Here is an 11,923-nt window from a genome sequence, read left to right as displayed (position 1 = left end):
AGTAAAAGTGGGAGCAGGGATGACTGCCTAGTGCTTAGGTAACGTCTGCTCTGAGTGGAAAACCCCATGTTCTAGACCAGTACTCCCCATCCCCTGGAGACATGTACGAATGACCAGCGTTTTAATTATCCAACTTTCTCTCTCTACCTCTCCCTCTCGCTCTTCATCCTTCCGGACCCAAACAGACACGCGCTGGTTCGTATCCGAGAGACCTGTTCAGATCCGAGAGTAGAAAGCGAGAAATATACCTCAGGACAGCTGCTGCCAGCTCCATCAATAAACTAGTGATATTCACGTGTGACTAAAAACTGCCTATAATAAATGACCAAAAACGATGCTGTGTTTTGATGTGTAGCATATTGAAAACCTTAGAGCCTATTGTTTTATAGTTTTTTTACTTTCCTAAAACAATAATTGTCCATGTCACGGTTGAGCTGTCAGAGATTTCAACGCTAAATGCATGCATATAGGCCTATAGGCTTAGGCATCCACTGTATGATATGAATATTTAAACCATTTACATAAAGGAAGAGAAGCTTAGCCCTAGAGAGACCGAGAGAAAGATAGAGATACGCCGGCTCCATGTTCCCACACCAACATGCATTCTTTAACCTTGTCAGATAGGCTGCTATTATACAGATAGGCATACAGCAGGAAGCTAATTCGTACATTTTCCATCAGAATATTTATTATTATATAAGCATTATATTGTTAGATTAAAGGAGTGACTCTGGTAGACCTAAAACATTCTTCCTCACCTGAAGTTCAACTGTGGGAGAGAGTTGGAGCCATACCAAACCAAAGGTTTCTTAACTTTATTAGGGTAATAACAAAAGTAAGTCAAGTTTTTGATTGAAGGGAAAATATGAACAGGATATTATATTGTGGCATTAAATTACAATTTGCATCTCTTTGGCTTTTCCTTTTCATGGTTTGAGTGCGAGTAGGCCTATATCGGCCTACCAGTAATTATATTATATTGCGGCAAACACAATATTACAACATTAGTTGGATCTTAACTAGGCCAAAGAAAATGACTCAATAGAATGAAACAAAACACTTGTTGCATATTTAAACTGAACTGCTTTAAACCTTAACAAAAGTTTAAGTTTTGAAAAGGCTTATATTGCAGCAATTACCAACAAAGGCTACCTTAGGCCTACCCAACAAATGACAGCAATAGGCTAATGATATTTATTTTACAACATGCCTATATTTTTTTTACTGATCTTAAACTAAATATGGAGCACACAATGTAAAAGACAGTTAAAACTTAGTTTAGCTAATGAAAATGTCTCAACAAAATAAAACAAAACACTTTTTGCATATGTAAAGAACTGGTTTAGATTCTTAAATAGGCCTACGATAATAGTAATGATATACAAAAATAACGATAAAACTAATAATAAATATGAAAATAAATAAATACAATTTGAAAATTGCATCAAACCTGAATAGTGATTTGCACACAGTCCATTTGTCCACCCACAGAGGACATTCCCCTTGTAGGCTTCACTATACACTTTCTCCTCTAACTCTCGTTTTACTTCAAGGAAAAGGGCCTCCATTCACTTGCTCTCGTGCTCTCTCCTCAGCAGCAACAGCAACCAGCTTTAGCTGGACATAAGCTATAAGTTTTATTGAGTTGTAATTGGCTGACACAGATAAACATTAAATTAACAGAGGACAGGTTCTATTGGGTCCAGTTGGTAAATCGATTTTAATTGCACATACCCGAGACCCATGAAAATGATATCAGACCCACCCAGACCTGTGACAAAAGTCACAATTTAGGATCCCGCTTGGGTCCCGGGTTGGATCTCAAAATTTCAGGTCTGTTGGACCCGTGAAGACCTCTAATACACAGTTTATGTTAAAGGACAAACAACATGCAAAGCTACATAAGACCAGTTACCCTAATTGGCAACAGTAGTGTTCCGCTAGGTTGAAGATACCCAGGTTAGGACAAGAAGATTCTAATGTCCCATTACTCTTTGCATGAATGCGGAAGAATTCTGAACAATGGGACCAGCGCCAGAGTGAAAATTACCTGAAGTGAATGTTAGCATTGTTGAAAATAAAACAGTCGTAGGGAATTTCCGCTTACTACTCGGGAAATGCATAACATACCAGTTTTACTGTCATTCTATTAATTTAAAGGTTTTTCAAATGATGACGTTGTCATAGTAACATGTCCTTTACTATGACGCTGTCATAGTAACATATGTCCTTTAATCTAAATATCTTCATAAATAGGACCCTGAGGTTTTCCTGGTCGGGATACATAACTTGCAAAAATGTTTTTATTGTTTTGGAATCTTTTGTGAGGTAATATTAAGCAATAAATGAATAATGCATGGCAAGTTAAAGCTGCTCTCCACTATTAGTAGTAAACTTCAATAGGTTTTCCTGTCCATAGATTATACTACACCTTATAACATGTCTGAAATGTGAGAGATAGAATGCCTGTAAAGTCTGTCTGAGGTTTCAATTTGTTTTCATTCATATTACTGTGGCCACCTGATGGCTTAACGAGGTTTCAGGCCCTTTTTCACTAGTGAGGATACAAAGGCAGTAATTTACAAGAAGTCAAACAAGAGAATTGACCTATGACCCCTTTGATTTATCAGGGGAACCAATCAGATAACCTCTTTCCTCAGACTGCAACGAAGAAACAGAATGTGTAAAATATACAACAACATTCCGAATTGTAAAATCAACATTCTTTGCAAATCTCCCACTGACGTCAATGCATGATCAACATGCCTAAGTTAAGTTGAGATCCTTTCCCATCCTTATTGAAAGCAAACATTCCCCTTAAATGTAGCGTTTTGGTGATTGCCATTCTAGGCCCTTCTATTTCTATGCCCTTAGACCAGGGGTGTCAATCTCATTCCATGAAGGGTCTAATGTCTGCGGGTTTTATACAACCAGGTGAGGGGAGTTCCTTACTAATCAGTCACCATAATTGATCAATCAAATACAAGGGAGGAGCCAAAACCCGCAGATACTCTGCCCACTGTGGAAGTAGTTTGACACGCGCCTTAGACACTGTGTTGAGTGATAAGCCTAGTGTCTGTGTGTGGGGATTCAGAAGACTCTCTCACTCTCTCCCTGTTATTGCTGTCTTTTCTTTGACAACGCCAACCACATGTAGACAAGCCCACACACCGATGTGGTAATTAAGGCAGCAATGTGGACTCTTCTATGACTGGCAGGTATTGTTATTGCAGTTTACCCCGTCGATGGTGTAACCACCACGACATTACCTCGGCAGAGAGCATAGGATAAAGACCATAGACAGAGACCATAGGATAAAGACCATAGACAGAGACCATAGACAGAGACCATAGTCAGAGACCATAGGATAAAGACCATAGACAGAGACCATAGACAGAGACCATAGACAGAGACCATAGACAGAGACCATAGACAGAGACCATAGGATAAAGACCATAGACAGAGACCATAGACAGAGACCATAGACAGAGACCATAGGATAAAGACCATAGACAGAGACCATAGGATAAAGACCATAGACAGAGACCATAGACAGAGACCATAGACAGAGACCATAGGATAAAGACCATAGACAGAGACCATAGGATAAAGACCATAGACAGAGACCATAGGATAAAGACCATAGACAGAGACCATAGACAGAGACCATAGGCTAAAGACCATAGACAGAGACCATAGACAGATACCATAGGCTAAAGACCATAAACAGAGACCATAGGCTAAAGACCATAGACAGAGACCATAGGATAAAGACCATAGACAGAGACCATATGATAAAGACCATAGACAGAGACCATAGGATAAAGACCATAGACAGAGACCATAGACAGAGACCATATGATAAAGACCATAGGCAGAGACCATATGATAAAGACCATAGACAAAGACCATATGATAAAGACCATAGACAGAGACCATATTATAAAGACCATAGACAGAGACCATAGGATAAAGACCATAGACAGAGACCATAGACAGAGACCAGAGGATAAAGACCATAGACAGAGACCATAGACAGATACCATAGGCTAAAGACCATAAACAGAGACCATAGGCTAAAGACCATAGACAGAGACCATAGGATAAAGACCATAGACAGAGACCATAGGATAAAGACCATAGACAGAGACCATAGGATAAAGACCATAGACAGAGACCATAGGATAAAGACCGTAGACAGACAATTGGATAAAGACCATAGACAAAGACCATAGACAGAGACCGTAGGGTAAAGACCAGTGTGTGCAAATGAGGTAAGATTAGGGAGGTAAGGCAATAAATAGGCCGTAGTGGCAAAATAATTACAATTTAGCAACTAAACACTGGAGTGACAGATGTGCAGAAGATGAAGGTGCAAGTGGAAATACTGGGGTGCAAAGGAGCAAAAAAATATATAACAATATGGGGATGAGGTAGTTGGGTGTGCGCAGGGTAGGATAGATATAGGTCTGTAGCAGTTTGGGTCTAGTGTCTCCCCCTTTGAAGAGGGGGATGACCGCGGCAGCTTCCCAATCTTTGGGGATCTCAGACGATATGAAAGAGGTTGAACGGGCTAGTAATAGGGATTGCAACAATTGCGGCGGATAATTATAGAAAGAGAGGGTCCAGATTGTCTCGCCCAGCTGATTTGTATGGGTCCAGATTTTGCAGCTCTTTCAGAACATCAGCTATCTGGATTTGGGTGAAGGAGAAATGGGGGAGGCTTGGGCAAGTTGCTATGGGGGGTTCAGAGCTGTTGACCGGGGTAGGGGTAGCCAGGTGGAAAGCCATAAAGACCATAGACAGAGACCATTGGATAAAGACCATAGACAGAGTCCATAGGATAAAGACCATAGAGAGAAACCATAGGATAAAGACCATAGACAGAGACCATAGACAGAGACCATAGGCTAAAGACCATAGAGAGAGACCATAGGATAAAGACCATAGACAGAGACCATAGGCTAAAGACCATAGAGAGAGACAATAGGATAAAGACCATAGACAGAGAGACAGGTTGGAGAGGTAAAGGAAAACACACCCTTCTATATATCTCTCAGTCATTCTCTCTTTATTTCTCTCACTCACTCTGTCCCTCTCTCTCTTGCTCTCTCTGTCTCCCTCTCTCTCTCTGTAACTCCTCTAGTTTGCCGTACTGCTCTACAAACTGGTGCAGTTCATTCATTTCCCTCTCTATAACATACAACTAGATCTGAGACAAGTTGAAGCGTACCAACTCTACCTTCTCCATGAAATGGTTTGTGTGCATACCTCAAGGTGTGTATTAATGTTTATCTACTGTACTAGGGATAATGTGAGCTGCTACGCCCGTCTGCACTGCTAGGCTACTCGGTAACTGGGAGGTAGAGAGATCCCCTGCCTCTCCAAAAAAGAAAACACGCTGGCCCCCTTGTGGAGCCCCTGCAGAAAAATGTGTGTTTGTGTTTGTGTGTGGGTGGTGTGAGTTTGTGTACAAGCATGTGTGTGAGTTGTCAGTGCAGCACACAGCCTTATGGGTTTTTAAGGCCAGGAACAAAAAGTGTGTGTGTGTGTAGAGGTCCGTCTGGCTCCCATGGTCTCTCTCTTTATCCCCTCCTCTCTCTCTCTCTCTCTCTCTCTCTCTCACTTTATCCCCCCCTCTCTCTCTCTCTTCTCTCTCCCCTCCTTCTTTACTTTCTCTCTGCTGACTCAAGCGCCATCTCCCTCTCGCTCATGCAATAGCAATGTCTGTTACTGCAGATATACATTACCAGTTAAAAGTTTGGACACACCTACTCATTCAAGGGTTTTTCTGTATTTTTACGATGTTCTACATTGTAGAATAAGTGAAGACATTAAAAAAATTAAATAACATATATGGAATCATGTAGTAACCAAAAAAGTGTTAAACACAATCAAAATATATTTCTTACTTGAGATTCTTCAAAGTAGCCACCCTTTGCCTTGATGACAGCTTTGCACACTCTTGGCACTCTCCAACCAGCTTCATTAGGTAGACACCTGGACGCATTTCAATTAACAGGTGTGCCTTATTAAAAGTTAATTTGTGGAATTTCTTTCTTTCTCAATGCGTTTGAGCCAATCAGTTGTGTTGTGACAAGGTAGGGTTGGTATACAGAAGGTAGCCCTATTTGGTAAAATACCATATTATGTCAAGAACAGCTCAAATAAGCAAAGACAAACGACAGTCCATCGTTACTTTAACTTTTTAGGGATAGGGGGCAGTATTCGGAAATTCGGAAGAATGACGTGCCCAAAGTAAACTGCCTGTTACTCAGGCCCAGAAGCTAGGATATGTGTAGTATTGGATAGAAAACACTCTGAAGTTTCTAAAACTATTATAAAAATGTCTGTGAGTATAACACAACTGATATGGCAGGCGAAAACCTGAGGAGAATCCATCCAGATTTTTTGTTGTTGTTGAGGTCACCCATTGAAATGGCTGTCTATGGGAAAATCAAAAGAATACCTCCCAGATTGCAGTTCCTAGGGCTTCCACTAGTTGTCAACAGTCTTTAGAAAGAGTTTCAGGCTTGTTTTTTGAAAAATGAGCTAGAATTTGTAGTTTTTCTAAGTGGCTCTCATTTTGACTGTAGTATTGTGACGCTCGTGGAGGAGAGCGCGCACTTTGTTATTTATCTCCGGTAATGAACATACTAGTCTCCGTCTTAAATTGTATAGTTTATTTACATATTAGGTTACCTGAGGATTGATTAGAAACGTTGTTTGACTTGTTATGATGAAGTTACTTGGTAACTTTTGGGATTCCTTTGTATGCATTTTGAACGAGGAAAACAGGTGGATTACTGAATCAAGCACGCCAAATAAACTGACTTTTTTGGGATATAAAGAAGGACTTTATTGAACAAAACGACTATTTGTTATGTAGGTGGGACCCTTGGGATTGCAAACAGAGGAAGATCTTCAAAAGTAAGTGATTTATTTTATCGCTATTTCTGACTTTCGTGACACCTCTGCTTGTTTGGAAAATGTTTTTAATGTTTTTGTATGCGGGGCACTGTCCTCAGATAATTGCATGGTATGCTTTCGCCGTAAAGCCTTTTTGAAATCTGACAAAGCGGCTGGATTAACAAGAAGTTAAGCTTTTAAACGATGTAAGACACTTTTATTTTCATGCATGTTTAATATTACGAATTTTGTATTTTGAATTTCGCGCTCTGCAATTTCACTGGATGTTGTCGAGATGGGGCGCTAGTGCCCCACCTATCCCAAAGAGGTTTTAAGACATGAAGGTAAGTCAATGCAGAAAACTTCCAGAAGTTTCTTCAAGTGCAGTTGCAAAAACCATCAAGCGCTATGATGAAACTGGCTCTAATGAGGACCACCACAGGAAGGAAGACCCAGAGTTACCTCTGCTGCAGAGGATAAGTTCATTACCAGCCTCAGAAATTGGCTACTAACTGCACCTCAGATTGCAGCCCAAATAAATGCTTCACAGAGTTCAAGTAAAAGACACACCTCAACATCAACTGTTCAAAGGATACTGCGTCAGGCCTTCACGGTTGAATTACTGCTAAGAAATCACTGCTTAAGGACACTTGCTTGCTTGGGCCAAGAAACACGAGCAATGGACATTAGACCGGTGGAAATCTGTCCTTTGGTCTGATGAGTCCAAATTTGAGATTTTTGGTTCCAACTGCCATGTCTTTGTGAGATGCAGAGTAGGTGAACGGATGATCTCCGCATGTGTGGTTCCCACCGTGAAGCATGAAGGAGGAGGTGTGATGGTGTGGTGGTGCTTTGCTGGTGAATTCAAGGCACAGTTAACCAGCATGGCTACCACAGCATTCTGCAGCGATACGCCATACCATCTGGTTTGCGCTTAGTGGGACTATCATTTGTTTTTCAACAGGACAATGACCCAACACACCTCTAGATCGTTAAAGGGCTATTTGGCCAAGGAGAGTGATGGAGTGCTGCATCAGATGACCTGGCCTCTACAATCACCCGACCTCAACCAAATTGAGATGGTTTGGGATGAGTTGGACCACAGAGTGAAAGAAAAGCAGCCAACAAGTGCTCAGCATATGTGGAACTCCTTCAAGACTGTTGGAAAAGCATTCCAGGTGACTACCTCATGAAGCTGGTTGAGAGAATGTCAAGAGTGTGCAAAGCTGTCATCAAGGCAAAGGGTGGCTACTTTGAAGAATTCCAAATCTAAAATATATTTTGATTGTTTTACACTGTCATTTTCGTGTGTGTAGGTGGCAGGGAAGTCAGGCGCAGGAGAAACCAACTTGGTGTAACTGGAGTAGTTTAATTAAGATAAAACAAACTCCAAAAACCAACGTACATAAATAAAATAACATGGGTAAAATAACCCGTCGTGCACCAATACAAATACACGAGCACATAACAACAAACAATCTCTGACAAAGACATGAGGGGAAACAGAGGGTTAAATACACAACATGTAATGAATGGGATTGGAACCATGTGTGTAGGAAGACAAGACAAAACCAATGGAAAATGAAAAATGGATCAATGATGGCTAGAAGACCAGTGACATCGACCGCCGAGCACCACCAGAATAAGGAGGGGCATCGACTTCGGTAGAAGTCGTGACAGTACCGCCCCCCCGACGCGCGTCTCCAGCTGCGCGTCGACACCGGCTTCGGGGACGACCCTGAGGACGAGGTGCAGGGCCATCCGGATGGAGATGATGGAACTCTCGCAGCAGGGAAGGATCTAACACATCCTCCACCGGAACCCAGCATCTCTCCTCCGGACCGTACCCCTCCCAGTCCACGAGGTACTGAAGGCCCCTCGCCCGACGTCTCGAATCCAGGATGGATCAAATGGAGTACGCCGGGGCCCCCTCAATCTCCAGAGGGGGCGGAGAAACCTCCCGCACCTCTGCCTCCTGGAGCGGACCAGCCACCACCGGCCTGAGGAGAGACACAAGGAACGAGGGGTTAATGCGGTAATGGGGGGGAAGCTTTAACCTATAACATACCTCGTTCACTCTCCTCAGGACTTTAAACAGCCCCACAAACCGCGGACCCAGCTTCCGGCAGGGCAGGCAGAGGGGCAGGTTTCGGGTTGAGAGCCAGACCCTGTCCCCCGGTGTGAACGAGTTCTGGGCCATCTCTGTCCAGGGCACGAATGCCGCCCATTCCCCCGGCCGGTCCTGGCAATAAGACCTCAGAAACCTACCCACATCCTGGTTAACTCTCTCCACCTGCTCGTTACTCTCAGGGTGAAAACCTGAGGTAAGGCTGACCGAGACCCCCAGACATTACATGAACGCCTTCCAGACCCTTGACGTGAACTGGGGGCCCCGATCAGACACTATATCCTCAGGCACCCCGTAGTGCCGGAAGACGTGTGAAAACAGAGCCTCCGCAGTCTGTAGGACCGTAGGGAGACCGGGCAAAGGGAGGAGATGACAGGACTTAGAAAAACGATCCACAACGACCAGGATCGTGGTGTTACCTTGTGAAAGTGAAAGATTGGTTAGGAAATCCACCGACAAGTGCGACCACGGCCGTTGTGAAATGGGTAAGGGTTGTAACTTACCTCTGGGTAGGTGTCTAGGAGCCTTGCACTGGGCGCACACTGAGCAGGAGGAAACATAAACCCTCACGTCCTTAGCTAAAGTGGGCCCTCAGTACCTCCCACTAAGACAGCGCATCATCCGACCCATCCCAGGATGACCAGAGGAGGGTGACGTGTGAGCACAGTAGATCAATCGGTTGCGGACAGCAGACGGAACGTACAGACGCCCAGCTGGACACCGAGGGGGAACGGGCTCTGCACATAACGCCCGCTCAATGTCCGCCTCCAGCTCCCACACTACCGGTGCCACCAAACAAGAGGCTGGGATTATGGGACTGGGATCTATGGACCGCTCCTCTGTGTCATACAGCCGGGACAGTGCGTCTGTCTTAACGTTCTGGGAGCCTGGTCAGTAAGAGGGTTAACACAAAACGGGTGAAAAACATGGCCCACCTTGCCTGGCGAGGATTCAGTCTCCTCGCCTCCCGGATGTACTCCAGATTGCGGTGGTCAGTCCAGATGAGAAAAGGGTGTTTAGCCCCCTCAAGACAATGTCTCCACGCCTTCAAAGCCTTGACGACAGCCAACAGCTCCCGGTCCCCTACATCATAGTTTCGCTCCGCCGGGCTGAGCTTCTTAGAAAAGGAGGCACAGGGGCGGAGCTTAGGTGGTGTACCCGAGAGCTGAGAGAGCACAGCTCCTATCCCAGCCTTAGACGCATCCACCTCCACTATGAATTGCAAAGAGGGATCCGGATGAGCCAAAACAGGAACCGAGGTAAACAGAGCCTTCAGCTGCCTAAAAGCCCTGTCCGCCCCAGCCGACCACTGCAAACGCACCGGACGGTAGTAATTGGCAAATCCTAAAAACCACTGCACCTCCTTCACTGTGGTGGGAGTCGGCCAATTACGCATTGCTGCCATGCGGTCACTTTCCATCTCCACTCCTGACGTGGATAGGCAATACCCTAAGAAGGAGACGGACTGTTAAAAGAACAGGCATTTCTCAGCCTTGACATACAGGTCATGCTCCAACAGGCGACCAAGCACTCTGCGCACCAGGGACACATGCTCAGCGCGTGTAGCGGAGTATATCAGAATGTCATCGATATACACCACTACACCCTGCCCGTGCAGGTCCATAAAAATCTTGTCTACAAAAGATTGGAAGACTGATGGAGCATTCTTCAACCCGTACGGCATGACAAGGTACTCATAATGCCCTGAGGTGGTACTAAATGCTGTCTTCCACTCATCTCCCTTCGGATACGCACCAGGTTGTACGCACTCCTGAGATCCAGTTTGGTAAAGAAGCGTGCTCCGTGCATTAACTCAATCGCCGTGGTGATCAGAGGTAGCGGGTAACTGTACCCCACCGTGATTTTATTGAGACCTCAATAATCAATGCACGGGCGCAGACCTCCATCCTTCTTCTTCACAAAAAAGAAACTCGAGGAGACGGTTGAAATGGAGGCCCGAATGTACCCCCTGACGCAAGGATTCGGAGACATATGTCTCCATAGCCACCGTCTCCGCTTGCGACAGAGGATACACGTGACTCCTGGGAAGTGCAGCGTCTACCATGAGATTTATCGCACAATCCCCCTGTCGATGGGGTGGTAATTGAGTCGCCTTCTTTTTACAGAAGGCCAGAGCGAAATCGGCATATTCGGGGGGAATGCGCACGGTGGAGACCTGGTCTGGACTTTCCACCATACTAGCACCAACGGAAACCCCTACACACCTACCTGAGCACTCTCACGACCACCCCGTGAGAGCCCTCTGTGGCCAAGAAAAAGTGGGGTTATGACAAGTTAACCAAGGTAGACCCAGCACCATGGGATACGCAGGAGTGTCAATAAGGAAAAAAAAAAAAAAATTACGTGTGACCCCCCTGCATCACCATACTCAAAGGAGCTGTGGCCTCCCTGATAAACCCTGACCCTAATGGTCTAAGGTGTGAATGGGGAAAGGCACATCCACGGGTACAATGGGTATCCCTAAACTATGAGCAAACGCTTGATCAATAAAATTCCCAGCCGCGCCTGAATCTACTTGCCCCTTATGCTGGGAACGCGGGGAAATAATCTGGAAAAGTGACAGACACAAAACAGAGGGCTCTGGATGAGAATGGTGCCTACTCACCTGGGGTGGCGCCAGAGCCCCCTGCCTGCTACCTCGATTCACAGAAGAACCTACCCGGCACTGACCAGCAGTGTGACTTCTGCGGTCACAGATGGTGCACGAGCGGAAACCCCCTCCGGTCTTCCTGTGCACCCTCCCTCCCAGCTCAATGGGTATAGGAGAGGGGGTGCGGGAGGATGGAACCACCAGACCCCGATCTGGACGTCCGTGAGCAGCCAGCAAGTTGTCCAGCCGGATGGACAGATCCACCAGCTGGTCGA

Source organism: Salmo trutta, chromosome 40 (assembly GCF_901001165.1).
Source record: "Salmo trutta chromosome 40, fSalTru1.1, whole genome shotgun sequence".
In the NCBI taxonomy this organism is placed as follows: Eukaryota; Metazoa; Chordata; class Actinopteri; order Salmoniformes; family Salmonidae; genus Salmo; species Salmo trutta.
This window is presented reverse-complemented; position numbering follows the sequence as displayed.